At 54.0% G+C, this 23,000-nt stretch overlaps 1 long non-coding RNA gene across 1 annotated transcript in view; it reads right to left on the reverse strand.

Annotated features, from left to right (window-relative positions):
- Nucleotides 1-19,064: 19,064 nt before the first annotated feature.
- LOC119957708 overlaps nt 19,065-23,000 on the reverse strand; it is a 40,889-nt gene continuing 36,953 nt past the window's right edge. Inside the window, exon 3 of the long non-coding RNA XR_005458896.1 lies at nt 19,065-19,372. This is a non-coding gene — a long non-coding RNA (uncharacterized LOC119957708). The remainder of the gene's footprint in view (nt 19,373-23,000) is intronic.

A 23,000-nucleotide genomic window follows, 5' to 3' on the forward strand; every position in this document is an offset into this window, starting at 1 on the left:
TCTCTTCCCCCCCCCCCCCTCCCCCGTGTCTGCGTGGGTTTCAGCAGCTCTGACAGTGCAGCACTCCCTCGGTACTGCACTGGAGTGTCAGCCTCCATTCTTATGCCCAGATCCTAGACTTGAACCTTCTGAATCAGAGGCCACCCACTGAGCAGAAAGTGACAAGGTGGAAGTGATAGGTTAAGTGACTGGTCAAAACTGGAGCCAACAGATTTCAGTGGAGACAAATGTGAGATTGGCCACTTTGGAAATCGTCATTGAACCTTTTTTCCGGGGACCCGTTTTTACCAACCGGCCAACCTTCAGGACCTAACCCGGCCGACCTTCCCGACCCAACCCGGCCGACCTTCGCGACCCACACCGGCCGACCTTCGCGACCCACGCCGGCCGACCTTCGCGACCCACACCGGCCGACCTTCGCGACCCACGCTGGCCGACCTTCGCGACCCACGCCGGCCGACCTTCGCGACCCACTCCAGCCGACCTTCGCGACCCACGCCGGCCGACCTTCGCGACCCACGTCGGCCGACCTTCGCGACCCAACCCAGCCGACCTTCGCGACCCACCCCGGCCGACCTTCGCGACCCACCGCCGGCCGATCTTCGCGATCCACGCCAGCCGACCTTCGCGACCCACGCCGGCCGACCTTCGCGACCCACTCCGGCCGACCTTCGCGACCCACGCCGGCCGACCTTCGCGACCCAACCCAGCCGACCTTCGCGACCCACCCCGGCCGACCTTCGCGACCCACGCCGGCCGACCTTCGCGACCCACCCCGGCCGACCTTCGCGACCCACGCCGGCAGACCTTCGCGACCCACGCCGGCAGACCTTCGCGACCCACGCCGGCCGACCTTCGTGACCCACGCCGGCCGACCTTCGCGACCCACTCCGGCCGACCTTCGCCACCCACCCCGGCCGACCTTCGTGACCCACGCCGGCCGACCTTCGCGACCCACGCCGGCCGACCTTCGCGACCCACGCCGGCCGACCTTCGCGACCCACTCCGGCCGACCTTCGCGACCCACGTCGGCCGACCTTCGCGACCCAACCCAGCCGACCTTTGCGACCCACCCCGGCCGACCTTCGCGACCCACGCCGGCCGACCTTCGCGACCCACGCCGGCCGACCTTCGCGACCCACTCTGGCCGACCTTCGCGACCCACGCCGGCCGACCTTCGCGACCCACCCCGGCCGACCTTCGCAACCCACCCCGGCCGACCTTCGCGACCCACGCCGGCCGACCTTCGCAACCCACCCCGGCCGACCTTCGCGACCCACTCCGGCCGACCTTCGCGACCCAAGCCGGCCGACCTTCGCGACCCACCATTTTCTCTTACCTTATATAAAAGAAAATTACCGCGAACACTGGAATCTGAAACGAGAGAGAAATGCTGGAAAATGTCAGCAGGTCTGGCAGCATCTAGAGGGAGAGAAAAGGGCTAATGTTTCGAGTCCGATGAATGTTTGACAAAGAGGTTCACCACATTTCACCTAAATGTTACAATTAAAAATGTAAAAATCAATTCATTGATAAAGCTTCCAAACACGACCTTTGTCTTGGAAAGTTTAAACATCAAGATGAAGAAAGTTGACATCTTTTGGTTGAAGTTACAGCTGCGGTGAAACCATCGTTGGATCACTCACCATTCTTGGATTAAGAGATTTCCACTTCATCAGCATCAAAGTTCAGAAAGCAGCCAATTATATCGTTCTCCCCGAACTTTCTGCGGCCGGCTTTAACAATGCCGGCTGCGAGCGGTCTTCAAAACGGCTGCGACCGGATTTTTTTAAATGGGTCTGCACTGCGCATGCGCATCAATGAGCGGGCGCGCATGCGCAGTGCGGCCACACTTTTTAAAAATATATTCGTGGCCATTTTGAAGGCCGCTTGCAGGCGGCCTTATCAGAAGCCGGCTGCAGCGACTGTTGTGCGCGGATTTGCACGATCAGGAGCGCCGCGACGGACGGCTCCACGATCCCCCCCGCGGGTGGCGCCCCCCGACTTTGACAATGCCTGCTCTAGAGTGCCATTCGGCCCATCGAGCCTCACCGACTCTCTGAAAGAGCACCCTACCCAGGCCCCTGCCCTATCCCCGTAAACCCAGTAAACCCACCTAACGATTGGACAATAAGGGACAATTTAACGCGGCCAATCATACTGGGTGGTGTTGAGCTTCTTGAGTGTTGGAGCTGCACACACCAAGGCAAGCGGAGAGTATTCCATCACACTCCTGACTTGTGCCTTGTAGATGGTGGACAGGCTTTGGGGGGGGGGGGTCAGGAGGTGAGTTACTCACCGCAGGATTCCCAGCCTCTGACCTGCTCTGTATTTACATGGCTGGTCCAGTTCGGTATCTGGTCTATAGTAACCCCCACGATTTTGATAGTTAATGTTGAACTACAAATACCTCAGTAAGATCTATCAAACTCGGGCAGCACGGTGGCTCAGTGGTTAGCAGTGCGGACTCACGGCGCCGAGGTCCCAGGTTCGATCCTGGCTCTGGGTCACTGTCCGTGTGGAGTTTGCACATTCTCCCCGTGTCTGCGTGGGTTTCACCCCCACAACCCAAAGATGTGCAGGGTCGGTGGATTGGCCACGCTAAATTGCCCCCTAATTGGAAAAAATGAATTGGGTACTCTAAATTTTAAAAAAAATTTAAAAGATCTATCAAACTACACCCAACAACTTACAAGCTGGATAGATTGTTTTGTTAACAAAGGTATTAATAGGAGAGGTGCTAAATTAGTATTTTTCGTCAGTATTCACACAGGAAAAAGACAAAGTTGTCGAGGAGAATACTGAGATACAGGCTACTAGACTAGAAGGGCTTGAGGTTCATAGGGCTTTGGGGCCTCACGGTAGCATGGTGGTTAGCATCAATGCTTCACAGCTCCAGGGTCCCAGGTTCGATTCCCGGCTGGGTCACTGTCTGTGTGGAGTCTGCACATCCTCCCCGTGTGTGCGTGGGTTTCCTCCGGGTGCTCCGGTTTCCTCCCACAGTCCAAAGATGTGCGGGTTAGGTGGATTGGCCATGCTAAAATTGCCCGTAGTGTAAGGTTAATGGGGGATTGTTGGGTTACGGGTTACGTGGGTTTAAGTAGGGTGATCATTGCTCGGCACAACATCGAGGGCCGAAGGGCCTGTTCTGTGCTGTACTGTTCTATGTTCTATAAGGAGGTGTTAGCGATTCTGGAAAGTGTGAAAATAGATAAGTCCCCTGGGCCGGATGGGATTTATCCTAGGATTCTCTGGGAAGCTAGGGAGGAGATTGCTGAGCCTTTGGCTTTGATCTTAAAGTCATCTTTGTCTACAGGAATAGTGCCAGAGGACTGGAGGATAGCAAATGTTGTCCCCTTGTACAAGAAGGGGAGTAGAGATAACCCCGGTAACTATAGATCAGTGAGCCTTACTTCTGTTGTGGGAAAAGTCTTGGAAAGGTTTATAAGAGATAGGATGTATAATCATCTGGAAAGGAATAATTTGATTAGAGATAGTCAACATGGTTTTGTGAAGGGTAGGTCGTGCCTCACAAACCTCATTGAGTTCTTCGAGAAGGTGACCAAACAGGTGGATGAGGGTAAAGCAGTTGATGTGGTGTATATGGATTTCAGTAAAACGTTTGATAAGGTTCCCCACGGTAGGCTATTGCAGAAAATACAGAGGCATGGGATTCAGGGTAATTTAGCAGTTTGGATCAGAAATTGGCTAGCTGATAGAAAACAAAGAGTGGTGGTTGATGGGAAATGCTCTGACTGGTGTCCAGTTACTAGTGGTGTGCCACAAGGATCTGTTTTGGGGCCGTTGCTGTTTGTCATTTTTATAAATGACCTGGAGGAGGGCGTAGAAGGATGGGTGAGTAAATTTGCAGATGACACTAAAGTCAGTGGAGTTGTGGACAGTGCAGAAGGATGTTACAAGTTACAGAGGGACATAGATAAGCTGCAGAGCTGGGCTGACAGGTGGAAAATGGAGTTTAATACAGAAAAGTGTGAGGTGATTCATTTTGGAAGGAATAACAGAAAGGCAGAGTACTGGGCTAATGGTAAGATTCTTGGTAGTGTGGACGAGCAGAGAGATCTCGGTGTCCATGTCCATAGATCCCTGAAAGTTGCCACTCAGGTTGAGAGGGTTGTTAAGAAGGCGTACGGTGTGTTAGCTTTTATTGGTAGAGGGATTGAGTTTCGGAGCCATGAGGTCATGTTGCAGTTGTACAAAACTGCAGCCGCATTTGGAGTATTGTGTGCAGTTCTGGTCGCCACATTATAGGAAGGATGTGGAAGCATTGGAAAGGGTACAGAGGAGATTTACAAGAATGTTGCCTGGTATGGAGGGAAGATCATATGAGGAAAGGCTGAAGGACTTGAGGCTGTTTTCGTTAGAGAGAAGAAGGTTAAGAGGGGACTTAATTGAGGCATACAAAATGATCAGAGGATTAGATAGGGTGGACATCGAGAGCCTTTTTCCTCGGATGGTGATGTCCAGCACAAGGAGGACATAGCTTTAAATTGAGGGGAGATAGATATAGGACAGATGTCAGAGGTAGGTTCTTTACTCAGAGAGTAGTAAGGGCGTGGAATGCCCTGCCTGCAACAGTAGTGGACTCGCCAACACTAAACGCATTCAAATGGGCATTGGATAGGCATATGGACGATAAGGGAATAGTGTAGAGGGACTTTAGAAGGGTTTCACAGGACGGCGCAACATCGAGGGCCGAAGGGCCTGTACTGCGCTGTAATGTTCTATGTTCTATGTTAACGGATACGGGGAATAGGTAAGGATATGGAGTTAGGTTACAGATTAATAATAATAATCTTTATTAGTGCCACCAGTCGGCATACATTAACACTGCAACGAAGTTACTGTGAAAAGCCCCTAGTCGCCACATTCCGGCGCCTGTTCGGGTACACAGAGGGAGAATTCGGAATGTCCAATTCACCTAACAGCACGTCTTTTGGGACTTGTGGGAGGAAACCGGGGCGCCCGGGGGAAACCCACGCAGACACGGGGAGAACGTGCAGACTCCGCACAGACAGTGACCCAAGCCGGGAATCGGACCTGGGACCCTGGAACTGTGAAGTAACAGTGCTGACCACTGTGCTGCCCACGGGGGGGAGTGAGCCTCGGTAGAGTAATCCTTCACAACCTCTGGACGTTCCCGAGTCTTGTAACAGGCAATGAGGCATTTTTTGAAGTGTAGTCCAAAGATGTGCGGGTTAGGTGGATTGGCCATGCTAAATTGCCCGTAGTGTCCTAATAAAAGTAAGGTTAAGGGGGGGGGTTGTTGGGCTACGGGTATAGGGTGGATACGTGGGTTGAGTAGGGTGATCATGGCTCGGCACAACATCGAGGGCCGAAGGGCCTGTTCTGTGCTGTACTGCTCTATGTTCTAGTCACTGTTGTGACGTAGGAAAGACAGCTGCCAACATACGCACAGCAAGATCCCACATATATCCAGGTTTTAAATCTTGGTTGAGGGCGAAATATTGGCCATGATCCCTGGGACAACTCCCTTGAGCGTCCTTGGGGACCTTTACTCGTCCCTCTGGAGGGACAGTTCCAACTGAGCGGGTGTAATCGAAACCGCTCCCAGTATCACAGCACAGACATCCATCTCTCCTCATTGACAAGGCTGACCAATTTTGTCCCTCTTCCCCCTCGCACGTAACCAGGGGCTGATTGATAATCGCGCCTTGATTTTGCAGAAATAGCCCGGCCTGGCAGTGGAGAGACGAGGCAAGCTGGAATCGTTCTCCTTGGAACAGTGAAGGTTAAGGAATGATTTAACCGAGGTGCTCAGTGTCACGCGGAGTTTTATGAGAGTGGGGAGGGGGGAAACTTGGGGGGGGGGGGGAGCGGGTTTGCGATCAGGAGAACTATTTTTTTACACAGCAAATTTTTCTTTTAGTCGTTCAAAGGATGTGGGCATCGCTGGCCGGGCCTAACATTTGTTGTCCGTCCCTAATTGCCCCTTGAGGAGGTGGTGGTGAGCTGCCAGTTTGAACACTCCAGTCCCTGTGGTATCTATAGCAGGTTGGCACAACCAGGACCATTTCAGGGGGGCAGTTAAGCTTCAACCACTTTGCTGTGGGTCTGGAGTCACGTGTTGAGGTCTCTGGGTCTGGCCTCGTTGGAGTTTAGGAGGGTGAGGGGGGATCTTATTGAAACTTACAGGATACTGCGAGGCCTGGATAGTGTGGACGTGGAGAGGATGTTTCCACTTGGAGGGAAAACTAGAACCCGAGGGCACAATCTCAGACTGAAGGGCCGATCCTTTAACACTGAGATGAGAAGGAATTTCTTCAGCCAGAGGGTGCTGAATCTGTGGAACTCTTTGCCGCAGAAGGTGCTGTGGAGGCCAAATCACTGAGTGTCTTCAAGACAGAGATTTTTTTTTTTTTACATAGAATTTACAGTGCAGAAGGAGGCCATTCGGCCCATCGAGTCTGCACCGGCTCTTGGAAAGAGCACCCTACCCAAGGTTAACGCCGCCACCCTATCCCCATAACCCAGTAACCCCACCCAACACTAAGGGCAATTTTGGACACTAAGGGCAATTCATCACGGCCAATCCACCTAACCTGCACATCTTTGGGCTGTGGGAGGAAACCGGAGCACCCGGAGGAAACCCACGCACACACGGGGTTATGGGGAGAAGGTAAGAGAATGGGGATGGGAAACATATCAGGCATGATCGAATGGCGGAGCAGATTCGATGGGCCGAATGGCCTAATTCTACTCCTATGTCTTATGTAGGCCAGACCGGGTAAGGATGGCAGATTTCCTTCCCTGAAGGTGAACCTGATGGGTTTTTGCATCAATCAATGATTCGTTTCACAGCCACCTTCGCCGAGAGGAACTTTCAACCCAGATTGTTTAATTATTTGAATTTAAATTCCAGTAGCTGATGCGGTGGAATTTGAACCTGCCCTTTAATATTCTTATGTGTCTTAGTAGCAATATTGATCTGATTTATGTCCCCTGAAGCACTTAATGATCTTTCATTGAGTTAAAGAAGTTATCTAAATTTGAATCGCTGTTGACACGTTAACATCAAACCTAATTCATCGCTCCCACGACGTCAGAACAGATCCTTCCACCTAATGCCATGTGTGACTTTACACTCAAGTCAGCAACCTGACAAGGGATTAAAAATAAATGCGGAGGATCAAATGTCTCAGTGTTGAGGCAGACGTAAAGAAGGTAGCAGGTGCAATGCTGTTCCTTAACATATACTTGACGATAAATCTGTCTTTAGGATTTTCCATGTCGCGCTTGGGTATTGTGGTGGCAAGTGCCTCAGGAATGCTCGGTGACCTTTACTGAGCCTCTCCGAGTTTAGGCCTGGCTCCCGCAACCCCTGGCCCCCGTACGCTATGGATACCTATCACGCGCCATCGATTCTGGTGGCCAGTCGCTTACGGCCCTGGTTTCCTCGGTCCAGGTAATGCATTAACCTTAAAAAAAAAAAAAAAAAATTTTTTAAACAATTTTTTTTTTTAATGACTTGGTGGGCCGCATAAAGACCTTTGGCGGGCCGCATGCGGCCCGCAGGCCGTAGTTTGCCCACCCTGCTCTAGAAGGACAAAGGTAGCAGATACCTGGGAACCCCACCACCTGGAGGTTCCCCTCCGAGCCACACACCATCCTGACTTGGAAATATATCGGCCGTTCCTTCACTGTCGCTGGGCCAAAATCCTGGAACACCCTCCCTAACAGCACGGTGGGTGTACCTACACCACATGGACTGCAGCGATTCAAGAAGGCGGCTCACCCCCCACCTTCTCTACTCAGAGGAAAATATTTTTCATTGTACCTCGGTGACAATAAACAAATAAACAAATCCAATCAAGGGGCAATTCGGGAAGGGCCCAGCCAGCAACGCCAACATCCCATAAGTTAATTTTATTAAAAATCCAACTCATGCCAAGATATCTGGAAGGCAGTATACGTCTCCCTGGTAATTGTTTCAGATAATAATAATCTTTATTATTGTCACAAGTAGGCTTACATTAACACTGCAATGAGGTTACTGTGAAAAGCCCCTAGTCGCCACATTCCGGCGCCTGTTCGGGTGCACAGAGGGAGAATTCAGAATGTCCAATTCACCTAACAGGCACGTCTTTCAGGACTTGTGGGAGGAAACCGGAGCGCCCGGAGGAAACCCACGCAGACACCGGGGGGGGGGGGGGATTCCGCACAGACAGTGACCCAAATGGGAATCGAACCCGGGTCCTTGGCGCTGCGAAGCCACGGTGCTAGCCACTGTGCTACTGTGCTGTCCACTCACAGCTCACAGAAGAGTGAATCACGGAGACAGAGAGATAGAGAGAAATGTAGAAGGTGCAGAACAGCACGGATGAAGGGAGGGAGGCAGAGAAGAACAAGGGGAAGACAGGGGAGGAGAGAGTTATAGAATGAGAGAGAAGGAGTGAGAGATCCCATTGCAATGCCAGCATGTGAGTCAATATGGAGGAAGACCAAGGTGGAGAAACCAACAGATAGAATCTGGAGGCCAAATAAATGGAGATACTGAGAGCGAGAGGGACTAATTGAAAAATTAGCATTGCCTACATTACACATAGCGAGAGGAGGCCATTCAGCCCCTCAAGCCCGTTCCGCCATTCAATATGATCATGGCTGATTCGCGATCTAACTCTGTTTACGTAGATTTGTCCGACAAATCTTAATGCTTAGGACAACAAAAATGTACCAAGCTAAGTTTTAATTTTACAATTTGTCAGTTGCCATTTGCAGAAGGTTTCGTGTCCCCTCCTGAAAAGTTCGGCTCTAATTTCTAGACTTTGTCCCCCTAGTCCCAGACTCCCCAACCAACAGAAATAGTCTCTCTCTCCCCCCCGTCTCTCTCCATCTCTCTCTCGTTCTCTGCCTCTCTATGTTGCTTGCAGGCTGTGATTTTCCAGAATTCATTGAATTGGAAATTGGGAAATGTTACTCCGCTTTTCAAGAAAGGAGAGAGAGAGATTAAACCAGGAATGACAGGCCTGTTTGCCTGACATCATTTGTTGGGAAAATGCTGGAATATATTACCAAAGAAGTTTTAAGAAATGCACTTGGAAAAGCACAGTCCGATTATTTTATTCATAAATTTAGAGTACCCAATTCATTTTTCTTTCCAAATTAAGGGGCAATTTAGCTTGGCCAATCCACCTACCCTGTACATCCTTGGGTTGTGGGGGTGAGACCCACGCAGACACGGGGGAGAATGTGCAAACTCCACACGGACAGTGACCTGGGGCCGGGGTGGAATCCGGGTCCTCGGCTCCGTGAGGCAGCAGTGCTAACCACTGCGCCACCGTGCCGCCCTGAACAGTATGATTACAACAAATCAACAGGGTATTGATAAAGGGAAAACCTCTTTAGAAAATTTATTGGAGTTTCTTTACGATGTAACTAATGTAGATACAGGGCAACCAGTGGATGTAGTATACCTAGATTTCAAAAAGGCACTCGATCATGTGCTCACAAAAAGTAAATATGCAAGATAAGTGTGCATGGAGGTAATATATTAGTGTGGATAGAGGACTAGTTGACAGATAGGAAGCAGAGAGTGGGGGTAAATGTGACTTTTTTATGCTGACGAGTGAACAGTGGAGTACCACGAGAGTTGGTGCTGAGGCCTTGAGGAGGCAGTGGGCGAGATTCTCCGGCCCAACCTTTACATGGTCTGTGTCCTGCCTGTGACAATCGTGCGGCGGGCAGAGCTGATGAATCCAGCCCAGTGAGTAAAGTTTGCTGACGATACCAAGCTGGGTGGGAAGGTAAGCTGTGGGGAGGACACAGAGAGGCTGCAAAGAGGTATGGACAGGTTAGGTGGGTGGGAAACAAGATGGCAGATGGATTACAATGCAGGGATGTGTGAAATTATTCACTTTGGTCAAAAGAACGGAAGAGCTGAATAAGGTGAGAAACGTGTCGGTGGGGATGTGTAACGAGACTTGCTCGTGCTTGCAGCCCAGAAGGTTAACGTACTGGTACTGCAAGGAATGAGGATGGCAAATGGCATGTTGACTTTTGTTACGAGGGGATTGGAGGACAGGGATAAAGAAGTTTATTAAAGTTGGACAGGGTTTTGGCGCGTCTGGAGTACTGTGCAGTTTTGGGTCGGGGGTCTCCGTTGTGGCCCCGCCCAGCCACCGCTGCTAGCGAGGGCGGAGAATTTGGTTGCGCCATTTGCTGATGGCGGTATCATAGAACCCTTATAGTGCAGAAGGAGGCCACTCAACCCATCGGGTCTGCACCAACCCTCTGAAAGAGCACCCTATATAGACACACGGCCCCACCCTATCCCCGTAACCCTAATTTGCCTTTTGGACACAAAGGGGCAATTTAGCACGGCCAACCCACCTAACCCGCACATCTTTGGACTGTGGGAGGAAGCCGGAGCACCCGGAGGAAAGCCACGCAGACACGGGGAGAAGGTGCAAGCTCTACACAGACGGTCACCCGAGGCCGGATTTGAACCCGGGTCCCTGGCGCCGTGAGGCAGCAGTGCCAACCACTGTGCCACAGTGCCGCCCATTGAAACCCATTCCCATTGAAAACACACCCCCTCCACCGGGAAACACGCGGGAGAGGGGTGCGCTGCTGGCGGGAGCAGAGACCCCCAACGCCAATGGATGGTTGGAGAATCCCGCCCTCAGTCTCCACATTTAAGAGACAAAATTTTAAAATTAGGGGTCGCCCTTATAGGCCAGAAATGAAGAGAATTTATTTCACTCAGAGGGTCATGTGACTTTGCAGGACGCCGCCCCCCCCCCCCCCCCCCCCACCCCACACAGCTCTGGCCCCAGGGGACCCTTCAGAAGAAGAGTCACACGGGGACTCGAAACGTTGGGGGCGATTCTCCGCGCCCCCCTCCCCGGCGCCCACCGCGGGCCGCTGGGGATCGGCGGGGCTGCCGATTCTCCGGCCCGGATGGGCCGCGCGGATACGACAGAGTCCCGCCGGCGCTGTTCACCCCCCAGGTGGCTGCCGGCGGGAACTCTGCGCGAAGGGTCGGTGGGGCGGTCTGTGGGGGCGGGGAAGAGCGTTCCTTCACCGGGGGAGGCGGGGGGGCCTCCGATGGGGTCTGGCCCGCGATGGGGGCCCACCGATCGGCGGGCAGGCCTCTTCCCACCCCGGGTCTCCTTTGTTGCGCGGCCGGCCCCTGAACCCCGACGCCATGTTGAGTCGGGGCCGGCGCGTGAAGGAGTCGCCCCGCGCATGCGCGGGTTGGCACGGCGCCCATTTGGCACCGGGAAGGGAGGTGGAGCGGCGTGAACCACTCCAGCGCCGTGCTGGCCCTCCCTGTGGGGGCCAGAATCGGCCGTCCCCGCTCCCGCTTCGCGCCATCGTGAAACGCGACGGCGCGAAGACTTGGTCTCCATTTTGGAGAATCGCCCCCGTTACCTCTGCTGCTCCCTCCGCAGATGCTGCCAGACCCGCTGCGTTTTCCCAGAATTTTATGTCTTTCTTCCCAGCCGAGTGAATCTCCTCCGCACCCTCTCCAAGGCTCCGGCACCCTACCAAAAATGTAGTGCCCAGATTTGGTCTCAGTACCCCAGCTGCGACGTAACCAGTGACAAACGAAAGGACTTGCATTTCTATAGCGCCTTTCGCAGCCTGTGGACGTCACAGAGTGTTTCACAGCCAATAAAGTATTTTTGAAGCAGGGTCACTGTCGGGGAACGGGTGGGTGGGTGGGGGGCGGCCATCTTGCCACACAGCAAGATCCCAGGCGGTAATGACCACATCGTCTGTTAATGGTGATGTTGACCAGGGCCCTGGGGGAGATCTCCTGCTCCTCTTCCAAGTGCCGCCCACCCCTGGAAGGGTAGCCCCCTCAGCTTGGTGTCTCACCCAGACCACAGCCCCTGCCGCCGCGCAGCACTCCCTCCGTGTGGCGCTGGGAGTGCCGGCCAAGGCTGTCACACTCACGTTTCCAGAGGGGGGGTTTGAACCCCGTGACATTCTGAACAAACCCACGGGCGAAAGTGCCCCAGGCTTAGAAAGATCGAGCTTTGATTCTTAGCTTCAAACGCTCAAGGGCCTCTCCCTCAGACCCAGGTCCCTGTTTGCTTCATTTCGAACTATTTATGAGTTTTGGCCTATCGGGGAGAGAGGGAAGGGAACGATCCAGGGGAGATCAGGCGGAGAGAGGGAAAGCAGCAATGCAACTGAAACTTAAACTTGGCTAAATATAGAAAGTCAGCAAATACCAACTGCTCTGTTCTCTCTTACAGAGGGCCAGTACGGGGGATTGAATTCTCATGATTAAGCTCCTGGAGACTGCTGCTGGTGCCTGGAATGTTAGCGGCTGCACGTTATTCCACATTAGCGAAGGTGCAGATCGTTACTCCCTGGCCCAGGCGTACCACTGAGGGGGAACTCGCTGCTTTCCTATTGAAAGCATGGTTGGCCCCGTTGTGAGATTCACCCACACACACCAGAGACCGAGCGCCCTAGCTGACTGCCCCTGCCTCTAACCAACACTCCCCAACCACTAGGCCTGGTTGCTAGGTACCCGTCCCCTCCCACCCGTACCTCCCGCTGCGCCACACCTGCGATCTGAGGCCCCCGTGTCCGGCGGACCGTCCAGTCCCTTGACTAACTTGTGAGGCGGCACGGTAGCACAGTGGCTTCACAGCGCCGGGGTCCCGGGTTCGATTCCCGGCTTGGGCCACTGTCTGTGCGGAGTCTGTACTTACTCCCCCGTGTCTGCGTGGGTTTCCTCCGGGTGCTCCGGTTTCCTCCCACAAGTCCCGAAAGACGTGCAGGTTACCTGCACGTCTTTCGGGACTTGTGGGAGGAAACCGGAGCACCTGGAGGAAACCCACGCAGACACGGGGGAGTAAGTACAGACTCCGCACAGTGTCCCAAGCCGGGAATCGAACCCCGGACCCTGGCGCTGTGAAGCAACAGTGCTAAGCAGTGTGCTAACATATCATTCATTAACAACAACAAAAAACGTTAATTTATATAATGTTGGTGTTTGCAATTCTCCCCCCCCCCCTCCCCATGAGAACAGTGGGCTCTGTGGCTCACTGAACATATCCACGGCGGGTTAGGCAGATTCTCGATCGACAAGGAGTCCATGGTGACAGGGCACAGGCAGGAAGTGAGGTTAAGGCCACATCAGCGGAGATCATATTGAATGGTGGAACAAGCTCAAGGGGCAGAGTGGCCCACTCCTGCTCCTAATTCTTATGCTCTTATGTTGCTTCATGGCACCAGGGTCCTAGGCTCGATTCCCGGCTGGGTCACTGTATGTGCGGAGTCTGCACGTCCTCCCCGTGTGTGCGTGGGTTTCCTCCGGGTGCTCCGGTTTCCTCCCACAGTCCAAAGATGTGCAGTTTGGGTAGATTGGCCATGCTAAATTGCCCCTTAGTGTCCAGGGATGTGCAGGCTAGGTGGGGTTACGGGGTCAGGGTGGGGGATTGGGGCTAGGTTGGGGTGCTCTTTCAGAAGGTGGGCGTCGATTCGATGGGCCGAATGGCCTCCTCCTGCACTGTAGGGATTCTGTGGTTCCATGGAGAGTTTCCTGGTCACCCGGACTGCCGTACAATCATCATGGATCAATGCAATGGGGGTCAATGATGGCCAACGCCATGTTGGGGCCTCGTGGCCGGAGGGAGGAGGTCAACTCACCACACCTCAGGTTAGAATTCGACCCCTACTCGGAGGATTACAGACCTCAATTCCAATCTCTCCCCCATCCTGCCCACCTCCTGGCGGTGTTGACTCTTCCGGAAGGGAAGTCACATGACAGGGCAAGGTAACCCCTCAAGATTCAGCCATGCCTGAGCCTAGCCAATGAGCACCTGGCTGGATGTTGGACCGGGGCCCAGGGCCGGCTCAAGGTACCGGCAACTCGGGCAGTCGCCCGGGGCGCCATGTGCTAGGGGGCGCCGCGTAAAAGACTCGGGTCCCGCGCATGCGCAGTTGGGCCGGTGCCAACCAGCGCATGCGCGGTGGCCGCCCTCCCTCAGGCCGCCCCGCACAAACATGGCCGATGGATCCAGGCTCGCCGGTTGTCACTCCGCCCCCCCCCCCCTCGGGCTCACTCCGGCCCCCCCCCCTCGGGCCCCCCCCCCCTCCGGCCCCCCCCCCCCCCCCCCCCCACCCCCCCCCCCCCACCCCCCCCCGAAGGGCGCCGAAGTTCAGCTTGCCCGGGGCGCCAGCAACCCTAGGGCCGGCGCTGCCGGGGCCCATCCAGGTGATCACACGGCGCACGCGGTTTCAGCGTGGGTTGTGAAATATTGACCAGGAGCAGGGGGAGGCCATTCAGCCCCTCGAGCTTGTCCACCATTCAGTTGGATCATTGCTGGAATGCCACCTGACTCCGTACGCCCGCTTATATCCCATACCCCTCAGTACCCATGCCGAACGAAAACCAGTTTTTAAATCAGCCACTGATCGAGCGTCGATTGCCATTTGCAGCAGAGAATTCCAAACTTCTCCCGCCCTTTGTGTTTGGAAAGGGCTTGAATGGGAAATTCATCCCCCCCGTTCCCCGGGACGATTATTCTGGGTGAGCCAGGAGCGCTCGGCAGCACAAATATCCGCCAGTAGAGACACTGTTTTCTTTTAAGGGCTGCTTCCCTTTTGGTGGAGTATCCGTGTTTAATCACAGATTTGTGCCAGGGAAGCGGGAAGGGAGTTTTCGGTGTTGGGAGGACTCAAGGCATTAAAGGATTTGTTTCTGGTGGGGCCGGTTTGCGAGACTGAAGGAGCTGGGGGCGAAATATGGGTTGGGGCAAGGGGAGATGTTTAGGTATACGTAGATCCGGGATTTCGCTGAGAAGGAGTTACAGAGCTCTCCGCTGGTGCTGGCCTCCACACTGTTGGAGGAGGTGCTTGATGCACAATCAATGGGCACGAAACGTAGGTGAAGTCCGAAACGAAAGGCTTTAATCAGCAAGAAGTGAGCCCGGCAGCAGACGTACAGAAATGGCCTGGCTGCTGGGGAACACGGGTTCTTATACCCCGCCTCGTAGGCGGAGCTACCTCCCTCTTAGCCAATAGGAATACGGAGAAACACAATACCTGGGCCAATGGGCAGCGAGCCCTCTGCACCAATGGCAGCTCACACTCCCAGGTACCCCTAGTAGTATTACCACAGTGCTGATGACAAGAGGAACGGAGAAGGGGCTGGTGTCCCCGATTTATGGGGCGCTCCTGGGAGAAGAGAAGGAGGGGATTAAGGCAAAGTGGGAGGAGGAGTTGGGAGAGGGCATGGAGGAGGGGTTCTGGCGTGAGGTGCTCCGGAGGGTGAACGCCACCACCTCGTGCGCGAGGTTGGGGCCGATACAGCTGAAGGTGGTGTATCGGGCGCACCTCACAAGGGCAAGGGTGAGCCGGCTCTTTGAGGGGGTAGAGGATGTCTGTGAGCGTTGCGGGGGGGGGGGGGGGGGGGGGGGTGCAAGCCACGCTCTTAAGTTTTGGTCCTGACCAAAGCTAGAGGGGTATTGGAGGGAGGCGCTCAGGCTAATTTTGAAGGTGATACATGTGAGGTTTGAGCCGGGGCCTCTGGAGGCCATATTCGGGGTATCGGACCGGCCGCGGTTGGAAACGGGTGCGGAGGCAGATGATTTAGCCTTCGCCTCGTTGGTCACCCGAAGGCGGATCCTGCTGGGATGGAGAGCGGCCTCCCCACCCTGTGCCCTGGCGTGGCGGGGGGGGGGGGGGGGGGGGGGGGGGGGGGGGGGGGGGGGGAACCTGCTCGAGTTTCTAACTCTCGAGAAGGTGAAGTTTGAGTTGAGGGGAAGGATGGAGGTTTGTTCATTATGCATTTTCAAGAATTGGATGACATCGAACATTAGATGGGGGGTTGGGAGGTGGGGGGGGGGGAGGTTGGGATGGGGGGGGTTGGGATGGGGGGGGGGGGGGTGGTGACGGACTGTGTCTGTTGTTGGTGACTATGTATGGGGTCAGGGTGGATTCCTGATTCCTTTTCTTTGATGTTTGTAGTTAAAATGTTGAGGGTTGGTATGGGGAAGGGATTGTTGGCCAGGGGATTGGCATTGTATTTGTTATTGTTGATGGTTTGTTGGCGGATGTCAATTTGGATGGAATTGTGAAAATTGAAGGAGAATAAAAATATTTTTTTTTAGAAATGGCGCATCCGTGTTTATATCTAACCTTGGGTTCTGGGGGTGGGGGTGGGGAGGGGGTGGGGGCCGCTGGAGCGGGTCAGGGGCCTCATGGTTAGGCCCAGTTGGTATGTTTGGTCCGACGGAGAGGGACAGCTGTTCGCAGGCAAGCGGGGGGAGGGGGGGGGGGGGGTCATGTGGTCCTGAGCAAAAGCAGAGACAGGACAGCTGCAGAGAAACCTGAGGAGGAGCAGTACTCTCTCCGGCCCCGGATTCCAGTGCTGTCGGACCTCACATCTGAGCCTTGCGGCCTTGTTACGAGTTCCGTTTCTAACAGCTTCCCCGGGTGTCCAACGATTCGGCCTATCAGACAAAAAAAACCTGCCTTTATGTGACGCACTCAACCTGACAAAACCCACCCCCCAAGGGGCTTCTCCGGATGCCCTGATGAAGCAACGTATGCCACCCGGAGCACGTGAGGAGATGTCGCGCCTGGGTCAAAGAGGTCAGCTTTCAGGAGCGTCTAAAGGAGGCTGAGAGGTGGAGGGATGGAATTCCAGAGATCGGGACCCCAGGCAGCTGAAGGCGCCGCCGGCCCCCCCCCCCCCTCCCACCACCCCCAGTGGTGCAGCCATTAAAATCGGGGATATTCAAGTGGCCAGATTTGGAGGGGCGCAGAGATCACGGAGGGTTGTGGGGGAGGCTGGAGGATATTGCAGTGATCGAGGGGAGTGAGGTCGTGGAGGGTCGCAGGATTGAGATGCTACTTGGTGCAGATCAGCGAGCACAGGGGTTGAATGGGACTTGTTGCGAGCTCGGATGTGGATGGCAGAGTTTCACCGTGAGCTGCCGTTTACGGCGGTCGGCACTAGGGCCTTGTGGCGATGGCCTTTCCGTGTCCCTGGCCTCGGTAACCGATTCTGAGCTGCCATTTTGGACAATGTCTGCCGGCAGCTATTCGACCGTGACAGTGTGATGTAAACCCCCGCCTTTCCGCCCCCACCCCCCTCATTGGGTCGTGGGGAAGCATTTCAGACACTCTGGATTAACCCTTGCGTGAAGGTCTGAGTTACAGAACCTTAGTCACTCTTCTGCTAAGGTGGCCCAGAACGGTGAATATACTCTAACAGCAACCCTCCTCTTCAGGAGCACTGTGTCACAGTTATACATAGAGGCGACACGGTGGCACGGTAGTTAGCACTGCTGCCTCACGGCCTCAGGGACCCGGGGTGACTGTCTGTGCGGAGTCTGCACGTTCTCCCCCGTGTCTGTGTGGGTTTCCTCCGGGTGCTCCGGTTTCCTCCCACAGTCCAAAGATGTCCGGGTTAGGGGGATTGGCCGTGCCAAATTGCCCTTAGTGTCCAAAGATGTCCAGGTTAGGTGGGGTTATGGGGAATGGGCCCAGGTCGGGTGCTCTTTCAGAGGGTCGATGCAGACTCGATGGGCCGAATGGCCTTCTTCTGCACAGGACAGGAAAAGTGGCCCAACCACGACTAACAAAATAAATCAAGGATTTATCCAAATCAAGGATTATCTCCAAAGAGGAGATATATAGAGATGCAAGAAAGAGTTGAGGTTTGGGAGCAGTGTAGAATTCAGCAAAGGAGGCCACAGAGAAAGATCAAGAGGGAAAAATATGGAGTGCAATTTCCTTCGATTATGCTGATGTTGAATCTTGACGTGGTAGAGTCAACAAAGAACATTAGACTTTGCTTTACCACAAAACTATTTATTGCCAAAACTACACTAAAGGATTACTATAATATCTAAGATTAATACATTTGGAAATAATCGAACATAAACTTATACTAGGATACTACAGAGCTACTCTGATATGATTTTTGATTGATTTATTATTGTCACATGTATTAGTATACAGTGAAAAGTATTGTTTCTTGCATGCTGTACAAACAATGCATGCCGTACATAGGGAAGGAAGGAGAATATAATAGCAAGGTGTCGAGAAAAGATCAACTTAATACGAGGTAGGTCCATTCAAAAGTCTGATGGCAGTAGGGAAGAAGCTGTTCTTGAGTCGGTTGGTACGTGACCTCAAACTTTGGTATCTTTTTCCTGACGGAAGGAGGTGGAAGAGAGTATGTCCGGGGTCCGTGGGGTCCTTAATGATGCTGGCTGCCTTTCTGAGGCAGCGGGAATGCAACTTCTATCAACTCCTTACTAACACCTTGACCTAAAACACATGGTGTGTCCAGGTCACATGTATGCATACACGCACCATCTGCTGGTCGGATGCTAGAACTACAAGAGTAAAACATATAACTTATAATACACAGTAAGAAGTCTTACAACACCAGGTTAAAGTCCAACAGGTTTGTTTCAAACACGAGCTTTCGGAGCACTGCTCCTTCCTCAGGTGAATGAAGAGATATGTTCCAGAAACATATATATATATAGGTAAAGTCAAAGATGCAATACGATACTTTGAGCTTTCAAACAACCGTGCAACCTCAAACAAACCATTGTTTGCAGCAAACTACCCAGCCTTCAGAACAGGAACCACGACACCACACAACCCTGCCATGGCAATCTCTGCAAGACATGCCAGATCATCAACACAGATACCACCATTACACGTGAGAACACCACCCACCAAGTACGTTGTACATACTCGTGCGATTCGGCCAACGTTGTCTACTTTATACGCTGCAGGAAAGGATGTCCCGAAGCGTGGTACATTGGCGAGACCATGCAGCCGCTGGGACAACGGATGAACGGACATCGTGCGACAATCGGCAGGCAGGAATGTTCCCTTCCAGTCGGGGAACACTTCAGCAGTCAAGGGCATTCAGCCTCTGATCTCCGGGTAAGCGTTCTCCAAGGCGGCCTTCAGGACGCGCAACAACCCAGAATCGCCGAGCAGAAACCTATAGCCAAGTTCCGCACGCATGAGTGCGGCCTCAACCGGGTCCTGGGATTCATGTCGCATTACATTCACCCCCCCCCCCCACCAACTGTCCTGGGTAGTTTGCTTGAGGTTGTTCGGTTGTTTGAAGGCAAGTAGTGGGGGTGTGGGGATGACCTTGGCAAGATGTTCATCTTCATTGATGATGTGTTGAAGGCTGCGAAGAAGATGTCGTAGTTTCTCCGCTCCGGGGAAGTACTGGATGACGAAGAGTACTCAGCCATGGCATATTGAATGGCGGAGCCGGCTCGAATAGCCTCCTCCTGCTCTGACTTTCTCTGTCGAGACTCAAGTCACCAGATCCTAATCTTCAGGACTGATGCGGGAATGTATGTCGTTGAAGCAGGATGTTGATCTGCAGGAGCAAATATTGGGAAATCAGGAAGTGCATGCTGCACAATTGTCCGCTTGCTTTCGGCCTGGGGGCATTGACTACGGGCCTGGGGGTTGCACATTCGTCATGTTGCCAGCTGCATATAACCCCCCCCCCCCCCGCCCCTGCCCCCCTTACCCCCACCCCCTCTGATGCCAGCGAGGACACGCCACTGAGAAACGCGTGGCTGGGGAAGCGGAGAATCCATCCCACCGTTTCGAAGGCGGGCAGGGGAGGTGTCGCCGGTGCGCCGGGGCCCAGAACCCTCATTTAGAGTGGGCGTTCAGCGACTTTTTCCTCGGGTGGATGTAGTTGGGTGTACAAGGGGGCATAAGTATATGGGGCGAGATTCTCCCATATGGGGAGAAATCGTAAGGCTGGCGTCAAATCCGGGTGGGTTTGACGCCAGCCCCCCCCTTCCCGACCGGGAACCGATTCTGGTCCCCGGTCGGGGCTAGCATCCCGACGCCGTAAACTCCGGCATCGCGGCTTAACGAATTTCGTTAAGCCCGCTTGCCAGAGTTAGCGCCGGCTGACGCGTCATATGACGTCAGCCGCGCATGCGCGGATTGGAAGACTCCAACCCGCGCATACGCGGATGACGTCATCGCGCATTTGCGCGAAACCCGCGCATGCGCGGGCCGGGTTGCCCCTCAGCCGCCCCGCGAATGGATACTGCGGGGCGGCGGAAGGACAAATAGTGCGCGGGCATCGGGCCCGCTGCCCGCGATCGGTGCCCACCGATCGCGGGCCCATGGCACCCTTGGCACGGCCGTGGTACTGCCGTGCCAATCGGTGCCATGGTTATAAAATGCGAGTGTTTACGGACGTTTTTACGAACGGCCAGACCAGGTGTGTTTGCCGTTCGTAAAAACAGCCGTAAAGGGCTGGGAACTCGGCCCATCTATCAGCTGAGAATCGCTGCCGGCCGTAAAAAAACGGCGGCAGCGATTCGTATCGGGAGTCGAGCGTGGGGGGGGGGGGGGGGGGAGAATAGCGGGAGGGCGTCGGAACAGCGTGGCCGTAAAATTTTACGAGCCACGCTATTCTCCGCACCGTCGGGAGTGCGGAGAATCTCGCCCAAGGTTCATGGTGGAAGATACAGGAGGGATGTCAGAGGTAGGTTCTTTACTCAGAGAGCGGTTAGGGCGTGGAACGCACTCCCAGCTATGGTAGTGGAGTCGGACACTTTAGGAACTTTCAAGCGGTTATTGGATAGGCACATGGAGTGCGCCAGAATGATTGGGAGTGGGTTGTTTTAATCTTAGTTTCAGACTAGTTCGGCACAACATCGTGGGCCGAAGGGCCTGTACTGTGCTGTACAGTTCTATGTTCTGTATCACCTTAAAATAATCAATGAGGTGGCAACAATCACGTTGTTGTCTGTGGGAGCTTGCTGTGCACACATTGCCAGCCACTTTTCCTCAGTTACAACAACGTCCGCACTGCCAGGTGGGCACAGCGGTTCAGGGCGTCCTGCGGTGGGGGAAGGTGCTACAGAAATGCGAGCTTTTCTAACGGAGAGAAACCCAAGGGGGAACTGACCCCCCCCCCCCCCCCCCCCCCCCCCCCCCCCGGGCAGCGATTCACTGGATGAAGCTGCGACCGTCTTGGGAAAACAGTCTTGAGGGCAGCACGGTAGCATGGTGGTTAGCATAAATGCTTCACAGCTCCAGGGTCCCAGGTTCGATTCCCGGCTGGGTCACTGTCTGTGCGGAGTCTGCACGTCCTCACCGTGTCTGCGTGGGTTTCCTCCGGGTGCTCCGGTTTCCTCCCACAGTCCAAAGATGTGCGGGTTAGGTGGATTGGCCATGATAAATTGCCCGTAGTGGCCTAAAAAGTAAGGTTAAGGGGGGGGTTGTTGGGTTACGGGTATAGGGTGGATACGTGGGTTTGAGTAGGGTGATCATGGCTCGGCACAACATCGAGGGCCGAAGGGCCTGTTCTGTGCTGTACTGTTCTATGTTCTATGATACGGAAAGCGTAAAGAGATGTTACAGAGCGCTACAAAAATACTGAGGAGTAGGGAGGGGAACTGGCAGCCGACGGCGAGTGCGTAGTACAGATGAAACCTGATCATTGTTCCCCCAGCATACCCCCCCCGTCCCCCCCTCCGGCTCCTCCGCTCGCGCAGCGCAAGAGAGTCGAGCTGAGCCATGCTGTCAAAAGCAGAACGTCAACTAGTCACAGGACAGGTGAGGGGGGGGTCGATTGAAAGGTCAGGGCTATTCTCAGCTCGCTGCAGTGAACTCTCGTCTGAGGCAACGCACAGTTGTCGTAACCATTCGTTCCCGAGCCTGAATGAAAATCCTCTGTCGATTTTTTTTCTTGAAAGGGCAATGCCTCCATTTGAAAGTGTTTGGCCAACATTCATTATTGGGTGGGGGGAGGTTTAGTAAACACTCACAGTGAGGTTGTTAATCTTGGAGAATGTTCCACTCACCCACTTCACATAGCCGGTGTTAGCAGCCAACATTCCCAGGACAGGTACAGCACGGGGTTAGATACAGAGTAAAGCTCCCTCTCCACTGTCCCCATCGAACACTCCCAGGACAGGTACAGCACGGGGTTAGATACAGAGTAAAGCTCCCTCTACACTGTCCCCATCAAACACTCCCAGGACATGTACAGCACGGGGTTAGATACAGAGTAAAGCTCCCTCTACACTGTCCCCATCAAACACTCCCAGGACAGGTACAGCACGGGGTTAGGTACAGAGTAAAGCTCTCTCTACACTGTCCCAATCAAACACTCCCAGGACAGGTACAGCACGGGGTTAGATACAGAGTAAAGCTCCCTCTCCACTATCCCCATCAAACACTCCCAGGACAGGTACAGCACGGGGTTAGATACAGAGTAAAGCTCCCTCTACACTGTCCTCATCAAACACTCCCAGGATAGGGACAGCACGGGGTTAGATACAGAGTAAAGCTCCCTCTACACTGTCCCCGTCAAACACTCCCGGGACAGGTACAGCACGGGGTTAGATACAGAGTAAAGCTCTCTCTACACTGTCCCCATCAAACACTCCCAGGACAGGTACAGCACGGGGTTAGATACAGAGTAAAGCTCCCTCTACACTGTCCCCAACAAACACTCCCAGGACAGGTACAGCACGGGGTTAGATACAGAGTAAAGCTCCCTCTACACTGTCCCCATCAAACACTCCCAGGACAGGTACAGCACGGGGTTAGATACAGAGTAAAGCTCCCTCTACACTGTCCCCATCAAACACTCCCAGGGCAGGTACAGCACGGGGTTAGATACAGAGTAAAGCTCCCTCTACACTGTCCCCATCAAACACTCCCAGCACAGGGTTAGATACAGAGTAAAGCTCCCTCTACACTGTCCCCATCAAACACTCCCAGGACAGGTACAGCACGGGGTTAGATACAGAGTAAAGCTCCCTCTACACTGTCCCAATCAAACACTCCCAGGACAGGTACAGCACGGGGTTAGATACAGAGTAAAGCTCCCTCTACACTGTCCCCATCAAACACTCCCAGGACAGGTACAGCACGGGGTTAGATACAGAGTAAAGCTCCCTCTACACTGTCCCCATCAAACACTCCCAGGACAGGTACAGCACGGGGTTAGATACAGAGTAAAG

This window comes from Scyliorhinus canicula, chromosome 27 (assembly GCF_902713615.1).
Source record: "Scyliorhinus canicula chromosome 27, sScyCan1.1, whole genome shotgun sequence".
Taxonomy (NCBI): Eukaryota; Metazoa; Chordata; class Chondrichthyes; order Carcharhiniformes; family Scyliorhinidae; genus Scyliorhinus; species Scyliorhinus canicula.